A 9,851-nucleotide genomic window follows, 5' to 3' on the forward strand; every position below is an offset into this window, starting at 1 on the left:
TGGAGACTTGGGTCACTGAAGTTGGGGAAACTTCAAAGACCTGGGTCATTGAAGTTGGGGAAAATTCAGAAACCTAGGTCACTAAAATTTGGAAGACTTGGTAACCTAGGAACATTGGGGTTCTAGAGTTGAGGAAGAGAAGACTTAGGAACTTCAAAGACCTGGGTCACCAAATTTGGGGGAAACTTCAGAGACTCGGGTCACCGAAGTTGGGGGAACTTTGGGGACCTGGGTCACCAAAGTTAGGAAGACTTAGCAAGTTGGGAACTTCGGGGTTTCAGAGTTCAAGGGTTGAGGAAGGGAAGACTAAGAAAAGGAACTTTGGAACCTCAAGGTTCCAGAGTTCCAGAAAGGAAGAAGAGAAAGAAAGCCAAGGAATATCAGAACTTGGGGGTTCCAGAGTTCCGGTGTCAGAAGAAAGAAGACAAGGGAAGGAAGGAACCTTCGACAAGACAACACCTCACACTTCATAATTCCATTACTTTTCTCCTTGATCAACTAAGGCAACGTTGGTTCATAGAACATATATTTGATCGGTTCTCATTGATGGACCAAGGGTGTCATAAAATGACAATATTTTTGGCAACCTTTGCTGGATGCTTGCCTCCTAAGCATATAGATCAGTAGCCTATGTAATCCATTGGGCGCAGAGTCACAACTACAAGAAAAAAGAAAACTCTCTCCTTTGTAACTTGCAAAGGATCAAGATCAACCATTCTGAAGGGGAACAGTCTTTGCTCATGCACTTCTTGGAAAACAAGAAACCTATCTAATATTTACATTGTTACAATAAGAGGCAACTGATGCTTTTGTCTCTATCAAAGAGGAACCTTTTGAAGGAGCTGATCCCCCTCATACCATTGTTACATTAACCATCTAGTTGTAATGGTTGAAATCTCTTGTATGCATGCAATAGATCACACATACTACTCATATGGTGAAAGAACACTTCAACATTCACCTTGCCACCATAGGGAAGCCATAGAAAATAGCCACTTGAGACATTTGGGGATGCATGAAGCATACACATAGTAGCAAGGGGGAAATTTTAAAGGAGTTGGCTAGCATAAAAAGAACTACTCCTTGCAAAAGAGAAGGCATCTCTATTATATAAGGGGACATCTTTTTTTTTACAATAGCCAACCTCCTCTTAGCATGAGTTAAAACCAAAGGAAAAGGCCTCAAACTCACATGGTGATAAAAAGTATACCATATCTTTGTCTTGGCCTACACAAGGGGGCTCTTCAGGCACATCAAATTGGAAATTTTTAAGCTCGGGTATACTATCAAGTTAGACATCCAAAAGACTATCAGCATGACCAACATATTGTTGCTCAATGTCATCAAATTCGGTATGCTTGTCCCATGTGAAACATTCAAGCTTAGGAATATCATCCCTAATACCAAAAGAAACATCTTCGCCTTGAATGAAGACATCATATTCAACATCATCACTTTTAAGGACAGGGGAGAACCAACATACATCATAATAACATGTGTTGATATCCAACTCATTAGCACAAATCTTAGGTTTATGAGACACCTCAAAAGAAGAACTAAAATCTTTAGATTGTCTCTTTGTTTTTGTTTCCTCCTCCAAGCAGCATAATGCAACAACCTCAAGTTCATGGAACGATCCATCCACCATGCAATCTGCAAAAAAACCATTACCCCCTATGCCCTCCTCAACACTAGCTTGATGATCCGGAGCTACCACCAAGGGAGGTGTAGACATATCCTTCTCCTTGTGATCAATAAAGAAAGGAAGATTGTCAAATGAGAGGACAATGTCCTCCTCTTTATCTTCACACTCTTCATGCTCAATGACCTGCTGCTACAACTGATTATTCTCAATATCCTCCTACATCATTGTTGATTCCTCCTCCTTTAGAGCATATGAAGACTCACCAATGTTTGATTGAACCCCTTCATCATGATGAGGATGGGAACCATCTATCCTCCATACAATAGGTCTGACCTTAAAAAGGGAGATAGCATCAAGAAAGGGCCTATGTAGTGGGGTGTTTTGCAAAAGGCACTGAGGAGAAGGCTCTTGTATAGCAACAAATGGAGCTCCCTTGAAACTTGGAATTTTAAAATTCGGGGGGTTAGTTAAAAGCTTGGGATTTCAAACTTAGGAACCCTATGGGGCAAAAAGCTCCTCCTATATGAGCCACACCTCTATGGTTGCTAGTTGCTCAATTTATTTCTTCCTAGCAGAGGCAAGCTACCTTGCAAGGAACTCCTCATGTTGTCTTTGGGCTCCCATCTGTTGTTGTTGAAGTTGAGCCTGATAAGAAAGGTGATCCTATTGTAAATCCCACTCCTGTTGTCTCTTCAACTCCTCCAACTGCTTGGTGAAATCGAGCAACACACTTTTGATTTCTGCAATTTACCTTTTTTTGTCATCTTGGGGCTGGTTGGGCTACCAAGAAGGTTGAGAAGGTGTGGGTGAGTGGCAAGCATTAGGAGAGTACCCACATATTGTTGAAGTGAAGTTGTTTGGGTCAAAACTAGGAGCAATCTTAGTTCAGTCCTATTGGTAAGGAGGGGAAAAATGGTTGGCATTCTCATAGAATGGGGGTGAATAGAAGTTACACCCATGATATGAACTAATTTTAAAGCATTTGAAAGAGATGGATCTTGTTTAACAAAATTCTTAAAAGAACAGACAAACCCTCTAAACCAAAGATTGAGAACATACCACAGATCCACCAAATGATTGCACAGTCACCAGGTGCTTGAAAGATGTTGCCTCCAAAGGCTTGATGAACTAAAGAACACACTGAATCTTTAGTTGGCTTGGGCTTAGGGCTGCATGACTTTAGAACCTTGGGGTTACAGAGTCCTAAACTTAGGCACCACGGAACCTGGGGGTTCCGGACTTGCAAACTTTGAAACTTAGGGGTTCCAGAGTTGATGACTGGAAAACTTGGGGTTCTGAGGTTCTAGAAAAGGAACTTCACATGAACAAGAACCGAACTTGTTGAGCAGAGTCACCAAGTGCTTGAGAGATGATTGCCTCTAGACTAAGACACTAAGAACAACACTAAATCCTTAGCATAAAAATCAAAAGTAAGTCCGACCGGGCGTGCCAAAAAGTATTATCCTAAAAACTCGCACCCTTGCCGAGCTATCAACTCAGGAACCTTGTGAAACATGGAAACAACCCCGATGTGTGAGACTTTTCACAAGGACGATGAATCTCTGAAGAAGGATGACTTCCTTCTCCATCAAGGTGTAGGTGTTGAACCAACTCAACACTTAAAAATAACTCCTAGGCCTATCTTGACAAATTGCTGAGGAAATGGGAAGAAAAAAATGCTTAAAATGAAAGGAGGTGATGCATCAAGATAACAAATTTTTCCTTTCCCCACTCAAAATAGCACAAGGAATAAACTGAGATACCCAAGTGATGCACAAACTTCAGTTGTATGAGTGACCCAAACACATGTATGGAGGTTAGAATTTTCTGAAGTGTTAAGAGGGGAGAAGGATTCACACAAGTCACACTCAGAAAAAAAAGTTAACACAACATATATGGAGAGAAGAGCCACAAAACATACACTTATGATGAAGGTAAGGAAACATACACAACATGCATAAGTTAAAGGAAGGCAAGAATGTAATTTCAATTCATTCAAAGGCCAAAGGAAAAACTTATAGTTGCAGAAATGCAAAAAATAATTACTAGTCTTCAAGAGAAGAGAAAGAGCATAGCAAAGCTCAAGGTAGTAGGGAGAGAACCGTTTACAATGAGACTTAACAACCTTTATATAGAAAAATGGTTACAAGAGTGATCATGACCCATGTATGTTAGTATGGGAGTGCACAAAAGTTCACGCACTTGACTTATGTACATGCAAGCAACCTAGCCATACCCACGAAAGGAAACCCTGAGAAGGGTAGATTGGCTGACCTTACAAAGTCAGAGTATGCAGGCATGACATAAGTTACTACAACAAGTATGGCCCTGTACCTCTCTTGATGGAAATCTTGCCAAAAACATTAAATGCACCCCTGTAGCTCCACAAAAGAAGGTGCACAAGTCACAAAAGTCATTTGATCATTTAAAGCTTTGAGTGTTGATCATATCATCTAGAAGTGTTTCTAGCTAGAAGGAGCTTGGAAAAATTTGGAGACCTGGGTCACCAAAGTTAGGGGAACTTCGGAGACCCAGGTCACTGAAGTTGGGAAGACTTAGCAACTTGGGAACTTCAAGGTTCCAGGGTTGAGGAAGGGAAGACTTAGGCACTTCGGAGACCTGGGTCACCAAAGTTGGGGAAACATCGGAGACCTAGGTCACCGAAGTTGGGAGGACGGGAACTTTGGGGATCTAGAATTTCGGGGTTGAGGAAGAGAAGACTTAGGAACTTTGGAGACTCAAGTCACCAAAGTTAGAGAACCTTCAGAGACCTGGGTCACTGAAGCTGGGGAAAACTTCAGAGACCTAGGTCACCAAAGTTTGGGGAACTTCAGAGACCTGGGTCAACAAAGTTTGGAAGATTTAGCAACTTGGGAACTTCAAGGTTCCAGAGTTCTGAGGTTGAGGAAGGGAGGACTAAGAAAATGAACTTCAGAACCTCAGGGTTCCAGAGTTCCAAAAAGAAAGAAGAGAAAGAAGGCCAAAGAACTTCAGAACCTGGGTGTTCCGAAGGTCCAGGGTCAGAAGAAAGAAGGCAAGGAAAGGAAGGAACCTCTGAAAAGACAACACCTCACACTTCATAATTCCATTGCTTTTCTCCTTGATCAACTAAGGCAATGCTGGTCCATAGAACATATCTTTGATTGGTTCTCACTGATGGACCAAGAGTGTCATAAAATGACAAAAAAGAACCACATTGGTTCTACCATAAAGTCAATTACATATGAAGTTTTGATAGAGGAAGTCCTAATTATAAATCTCACCTCTTATGGGGAGATTATGTAGAGAAGAAAAAACTAGGATATTATAAGGAGAGTTGAATGAGAGAAGAAGAAGAAAGATCCGAATTTTCCTGGGATCTACAACAAAGAAAATGATGAATTGAAGAGAATTTACCTATGCTTGAATAATGTTGAGAAGATATATGGAAAATTGGTAAGTGGTAGATCTCCACCCAAGTAGGCCACTATTCCAGTCAAGAAACCCATGGGGGTTGTGATCTTCACCCAAGCAGGGCACTATGAAGTTTATCAATGGGAGAAAAAAATTTTCAAGGGTGTTGAAGACTAAGAAGACATGGATATAGGTCAACGACCACGAAGGCTTCCTAATCAAAAGTAGAACCTTCCTAGACCCAAGTGTCATGAGTTCCTACTTATATCATCCTAACAGTAGGCTTGCTAATATTCTCCGACCTTTCTTCTTTCCTCATCATGTTTCATTTCTTTATATTGTAAAAAAAAATCATCTTTTAATTAGTCTTAAGAAAAATAGTTATGAAAGGACACATTGTAATGGTCTGAATCTTGTTGCTTCTCCCCTTTTTGTATATAAGGGAGAAACCAAGATCGATAATAATACAATAGGAGAATAAAAAGACACAAGAAAAAAACTACAATTTTTTTTTGTATCACATTACAGTGGCAATATAATATAAGGGTCTGAAGTTTCTAGTTCAATTATTTGTTGATTACTCAAGATAAGATATTGTTTGGTTGTCTCCAATTATTTTCCTTTCTTACATGTTTAAATCAAGTATCAAGGATACTTTTGATTTATCAAAGCATCTCTCATTGTTTTGTCTAATTTAGTTGATTAGGGTTCTGCAAGGATGAAATAAAATCCATTTGATTAAGTTACAATAGTTGGAAGGGAGTAAAAGGATTAATAAGAAGAAACACATAATACTACATTCTAGCATGTTTATACAAAGTGTAATTATTATTGATTCCAAATAATTTGAATAAAGTTGGAAAGAATTTTGAATGACTCCGTAACTCTGAATGAGGCATTAATCTTAAACACATAATTTTGAAGTTTTAATTTTAGTTCACTTATTTCCTTTTAAATAAGTAAGATAGAAGTAGGAGTAGGATGATTCAGGATATTCACTTTGAGTAATTGTGTTGTACTGTGTGAATCAAAACAAAACAAAACAAGAACTTCAAAAGTCTACTAGATTATAAGGTACACCCCCCTAGGTCTTGTAGAACCTAAAGAGAAGAAGATTTCTCTAATTTAAGGAATCTTGTTCATTTTCCAAGTTAGTTATTAAGCTTAGTCATAGAGCCTAGCACACTGATGTAGGAGCATCCCTAGTCTATGAGCAATCTTGCATCAACCAAAAACATTTCCTTTAGTTTAGTGTGCAGTTTTTTGTGTTCCTATCGGTAGGTTCCAGTCATTGCTTGATTTTCATTGCACATCCTATTTTTGGTTTCCAAGATGGTTCATGTGCTTAATTCCATATTTTCAGTCCATTTGGATTCTTTTCTGGCTAGTTATCGCTCTTGGTTTAACTATTTCTAGGTTCTAGGATAGTTCTTGAGCTTACCGGTTGGTTTTCCTTCTTTTCCAGAGCGGTTTCTTGGTATGTGGATCTATTTGTGGTCTTGTTTGATGATCTTTGGCATGTGGCCAACCTTCCTGCTGATCCGCACTTCTTGGTTATTATTTTTTGGAAGAATTTATTTCATTCTTAGGGCCAACCTAGTTACATGTTTCATTGTTTTGCATTGGTAAATGTAATCTTTTGTGGCTGACCTGGATATATTCCAGAGGCTATATATAGGGTATTATGTAATCATTTGTAGGATAAAGGAAGTAGAAATTAGAATAAGGATTTAGATTTGTGATTAGTGATCTAGTTGACTCTGAGAGTTCCACATGGATTGTATTTGACTTATAGCCTACATGTAATTGGTTGACTATCGGATGTTCTAAGATCATGATTGTATAATGATAATTGGTTGGTTGCCAGATGTTCTAAGACAACAATATGATTCGTTTCTGTAATCTTGCCATGTTTTCTTGTTTCTTTTGTTGTGTTACTCTTGCTGTATAAGCCAGTCAGTTCTCTTTTGAGGGTTTACCCGTTATGGCTACATCAATTGGTATCAAAGCTGGTTATGAACTGGTTGGTGGAAGAGTTATTTGCAAACCTTGAGGTAATCCTTTGGGTGGACAAATTGTCAATTGGATGTAGGCTACGTGTGTGTTCAATAGATCATTGAGTGAGAGGTAATCAAAATCAGTAGTTAGATTGTCGAGTTGAGGCAATTCACTAGAGTAGAAGAGGAGATGCTGCCTAGAAGGATGAACCCCCAGAGGGTAGAGCAGATGATGGAGGATTTTAAGAATGAGATGAGGAATGAAATCTCAAATGCATTGGATAGGTTGCAGAGGAACCCGAAGTCTGAGGGTGAATATGAATAAGCTAGTGAAGAGCTTAAAGTGGAAGAGGCTAAAGGAATGGAAGATGGAAGAGAGGAAGGATTATTGGGAGTAGTGGTGCAAGAGAGTAAATTTCATAAAGTGGAAGTTTCAAACTTTTCCAGAATGCTGAACCCGAAGGATCTGATTGACTTGATCAGAGAGTTGGAGGATGACTTTGAGTTTGAGGATGTCAAGGACCCTGGACAGTCTAGTTGGCACAGACTAAGTTGAAAGGGCATGTTGCCTTATGGTGGAAAGAATTGAAAAAAGATAGAGTGGAGAATGGAGAAATGAAAATCACCCGGTGGAGACATATGGTTGCAAGATTGAAGGCCAAGTTCATACCAGGAGACTATGAGTTGGAATTGTTCAACAATTTGCAGAACTTGAAATAGAGAAACATGACTATGAAAGAGTATACTGAGGAATTCTACAAGGTGATGATTAGATATGGACATATAGAGATGAATAGAGAGAAGGTGGTGAGGTACATAAATGGAATTGCATTTAACATTCAAGATGAGATGAGTATGTTGAGGGTTTCCATAGTTGAAGAAGCTTACCAGTATGCTTTGAAGGCTGAGGAGAAGATGAGAAGAAGACAGTCGAATAACCCTAGAGGGAAGGAGAGATTCAAGGGGCATATGAGTATAGAGAAGCAGAATGTGGAAGAAGAATCAAATCCTAAGTGGAGTAAAGAACCAGAACAAAAAACATAGAGAAAAGGAAGTGGCAGTACTAGCAGAGCATTTCCCAGTAAATGTTTCAAGTGTGGAGAAACCAAACATAGATTTTATGAATTTAAGCAGGAAATGGCAAGAAGTTGTGTGACAAATGAGGAACCGGAAGGTTACATTACCCAAATTGACTATACACCAAAGCAAGGAGAATCCCTTATATTCATAAGAGTCATGATGGAGTAGAGAAGTGAAGATACCAGATCTACTTAGAGAAAGAGTCTTTTTGGGACTGTGTGCAAATCAGGTGGTAAGTTTTGCAAGGTTATTTTGGATAGTGGAAGTATTGATAATTAGGTATCTGAGGATATGGTAGTGAAGCTTTGATTGAAGAGGCTTGATCATCTTTGTCCTTACAAGGTAAGTTAGTTACAAGATGATCAAAAGTTAGAAGTAAAGGAGCAATGTTTGGTGAATTTTAATATTGGGCCTTTTAGGGATGAGGTCTTGTGTGATGTTGAATCTATGAGTGCTTGCCATTTCTTGTTGGGAAGACATTGGAAGTTTGATAGAGGAGCTATTTATGACTGTAGAAGAAACCTAACCACTATTGAGAAAGATGGGCAAAAGATCACATTGACTTCTTTGAAGTAGTAAGAGAAGGAGGTGAAGAATCTAAGTCTTGAGAAAATTTGTAGTACTAAGAAACCAGTTGCAGAGGTTATACCGGAAGATGGCATGAGTCTACAAAATGATCTAATAGATAAGCCTGATGGAAAAATAGAATTGGATGACAGAAAGCTTATGACATAAACAAATTAGAGTTGCAAAAGAAAGAGAGAAGTAAGTAGATACAATGTGTAGATTTGAAGCAAAGGAAAAGAAACAAAGGGAGTTAGGGGTTAGAGAATCTGGTTGAGATCCTGGAGGAGCTAAAGTAGAGGTTTGTAGATAAGGAAGATGTTTCGATATTGTTGAATTGATGATGATTGTAATGCATGAATTCATATGTTGTCATTGATGGAACATGTACACACACACACATGTTTTTCTATCGATGCTACTTCAAAGCTATTTGTATTATATTGCTACTGGTATTAGAAGCTTTTCTTGTGATGGTGTCAAACTGGTACATGTCATCAACCGGTATATATAGGAATGTCCTGACACCAACTTGAAGATCCAATGGAGATTATCAAAGAAGCAATGGAGGACAATCAGTTTATATGTTGATAGAGGTTAACTCCAACCAGTAGCGGTGTTCCAATTGGTATTCATTGAATGTGTGATTAGTTATCCTAACTAAAAAAATTTGGCAGTATTTTGAGATGAGTTATGTTTCATTGTCAAGATACACTACACCTAGGAATTGTGATATAATTCCTAAGGCCGACATGAAATCTAAATGTCTATATAATGACATTACGATGAACTATTTTTTATGTATGATGAGATATGATATGAGATTATTTGATGTGAAGACAAAAGAGTTAAGTCGCAGAGTATGTTGATAATGCATTTTTGAGTGCACAAAAGAGAATCTATTCAATCAAGTTGTGCTACTTCTAGATCACACCACCTGCTATTTTCTTATCACTACAATATTCAAACTCCCTAACCGGGTAAGCTCTAATAAGCTTCATTGTACAAATCCTCTAGCCAAGTGATCCATTAGTTTGGATTCAGAAATACTCTATCAAGGTTACTCCTAATAGGGTCCTACCTTTAATAGGGTATAGCTCCTAAAAGAGCTTTGGGATCTTTAACAGGACTCGCTCCTGGTAGAGCATGTTTGTAGACCTTAACCGATCAGT

The sequence above is a fragment of the Cryptomeria japonica genome, chromosome 7 (genome assembly GCF_030272615.1).
Source record: "Cryptomeria japonica chromosome 7, Sugi_1.0, whole genome shotgun sequence".
In the NCBI taxonomy this organism is placed as follows: Eukaryota; Viridiplantae; Streptophyta; class Pinopsida; order Cupressales; family Cupressaceae; genus Cryptomeria; species Cryptomeria japonica.